Here is a 2921-nt window from a genome sequence, read left to right as displayed (position 1 = left end):
GTAAAAAGTTGATGTAGAAATAATTGTAAAATTTAATATTATTAGTAATAAATGTAATAGAAATCAATAGTTATTATTAAAAACAATACGAAATTGAAATTAAAAAAATTGAAATTTATATTCATCAATTATTGATAAATATTGAATTATATTTATTTATATACGATATAATTAGAAAATAATATTTTATTTTAAAATTATCGTCGTACCTTATTCACAGCATAATATAATTTATAAAGTAGCTTATTTCGTTCACATTAATTTCATAATTCAATATCATTAATAATGCATATAATCATGAAATGTGCTTTTTAGTTTACTTTTGAAATGTTATTTAGATTCTAAGGAAAACTAGCGATTCTTCGGTCCTTGTCCACAGGCTCAAGGGTTTAGGTCATAGATTCCTCTATTGCTTCAATTATTCATGAATATATGTAATATATTCATATGACATTCTTTCCCTTTTGATGAAAATTGTAGCATTCTAGCAGTTATAATACCATAGATATTTTTTTATGAAATTCGCGGCTATTTGTTATTAGACATAATTACGATCAGTTTGCTTTCTATGGAGAAATGAGAATTTGAATTTTATCCAAACAATTTGTACGCTTACATCGTTATACTATATATATATTTTATGGATGTTTCCCTTACTAATCGAATATTAATTATCCAATGATAGCTTGCTTAAGCGATATATTTTTTACAAAGCATCTTCACCAATTGGATCTTGCCTTCGTCGATTAAAAACAACGTTATCAGATAATCCTCAAGTGTTGGCTTATTAATAATTATAGTGCCCTAAGTTGTTGTTGTTGTTGTTGTTGTTTTTTTTTTACAAAAATAATAATAACGCAAGCATATAATTTTATGTTAAACATTGTCTGTTGATTTTGCAAGCTTTAGTTTACCTCCTTATAAAAGTTGTTTTCCTTGGCCTCCTTTTAAAACTCGGTCTCACGTTTAAAAGGTTTAAAAGGTCATCTGTAAAACGAGATAACCTAGGTCAGTGGCCTAAGGTCTAGCACCATTTTTTTCTTCTTTCGTTAATTTATTTATTTAATTTTTAATAAAAAAAATTAGTGTAATACTATCACGTTGGAATATGATCTAGATTCGAGATTTATGCAAGTGCAAGTTCCTGTACGGCATATTATCATTCGCTGTGTGTTCAATATGTCTTTAAAGCCTATAATCCACTTGTGTAGAAATGCAATAAAAAGAAATAATAATAAAGAAATAATAAAAAAAATTAGTAAATCAAAATTCTTCTGTGAAAATTATCATTCGACAAGCGTCGTCGAATGGAATTTTTTGAAAAGACGATGAGAATGTTGTAATATCTTTATAATTTGAATAATTTTTCGTCACGGATAATTTATGTATAAAAAAAAGTTCAATCTCATTTTAGCAAAGCATTTATGACATTTGCTCCTTATTTTTTAAACTCGATTTTTATAATTTCAGCACGTAATTCCTTCAATGATCGATGATATTTTTTAATTAGCTTACTTCAATGAAAGACACTATGAATCCCATCAACATGCTGCTCTAGTTAAACATTTATTCCGCATAATTAGCGAGCCTACCGCGGTAGAAACAAACTCCAGTCTTGATATCTCCAATGAACATACATTTCAATGCATATTTTAAGATAAAATTGCATATTATCATCCAAGTCAAATGCAAATAACATTAATTAAAAGTTTTCAGCGATCGCTCACGTGTATTATCTCCCAGGGCATTTTCATTTCAAAATCCAATTCTTAGTTGCGCGCGAGCCAGTCGCGGCCTATTTCCAAAATAAAAAGTACACTTTCCATTAAAGAACGGAAGAAGAAGAAGAAGAAGAAGAAGAAGAAGAAGAAGAAGAAGAAGAAGAAGAAGAAAGAAAAGAAAAAAAATATCGCTCATAGTTATAATATCTCATAGTTGGGTTACCTAACGCGAAGAAACCATAGTCAAGTCCACCTCAAATTGACGTTGAACTTTAATAACTTTACATAAGCAGACGCTACAAAAATCATTTATTTTCCAAAGAAAAGCCCAAGAGCGTAGGTCGTGATCCGATATCCCACATTAGCGAGCCACTTGATTCGAAAATTCTTCGCCTAATCCCTCCCCTCGTTCTTCCGACCTCGCGTCCACTACTTCCCTACTACGCCGGCTTGGCCGAGCGGTAGGTAAAAAGGTACGTAGGACAGTCTCGACGAAGGGGATGATCCCGCGTGAAATGTGAAATAAAAGATGTTTTGGGCGGGGAAACGGGAGCAGCGCTGGGACGTGTGAGCGCTTATGCATTTTTGCGTGGCTACTTTCATCCGCGACCTAATGGAATATCGGCGCGCATAATCGAGTAAAGAGAAGCTCTGTAAATGTCCGCGCAGCCCCGAAGCCGTAGTAAGGGCCGAGCGCGCGTGCAGGATATCGTGTCGGGCCGGGCGTGAGCCCCTCGCGGAGCCCCTCACCGGTTCGCGTCCCCGCGTGCTTGAGAGGCCCGTCGAGGAAGGGAGTAGCCAGGCACCGCCGGGAAGAGACAGTCGTCGAGGCACTGGTTTGCCGAGCGCGCGCAACGACGACGACGACGACGACGACGACGAGAGCCGTCTTCATTGCACGCCTCATCTCCATCATGGTAATTGAGGGAGTGATCGTACCTCCTGAATTTTTAAGTCGTTTGTTGAGCCAGTGATAAGTGACCGACAGTGACGGGACGCTCTTTGCCTTAGTTAGCCAGGCATATTAAGGGATCGACAGCCGAGCTTTTAGCCTCCCGCACCAATTAGCTCGACTCAGTATTTTCACCTACGGCTCTTATTAGAATCCCGACGCTTATCATTAATATATCTATTCGATTTTTGATCTCGGAGGCTGCGAAGGTGGTAGCGGTGGTGGTGGTGGTGGTGGTAGTGGTGGTG

Source organism: Ceratosolen solmsi, unplaced genomic scaffold (genome assembly GCF_000503995.2).
Source record: "Ceratosolen solmsi marchali unplaced genomic scaffold, CerSol_1.0 scaffold41, whole genome shotgun sequence".
NCBI classification, from domain to species: domain Eukaryota; kingdom Metazoa; phylum Arthropoda; class Insecta; order Hymenoptera; family Agaonidae; genus Ceratosolen; species Ceratosolen solmsi.
Note: the sequence above shows the minus strand (reverse complement) of the source record.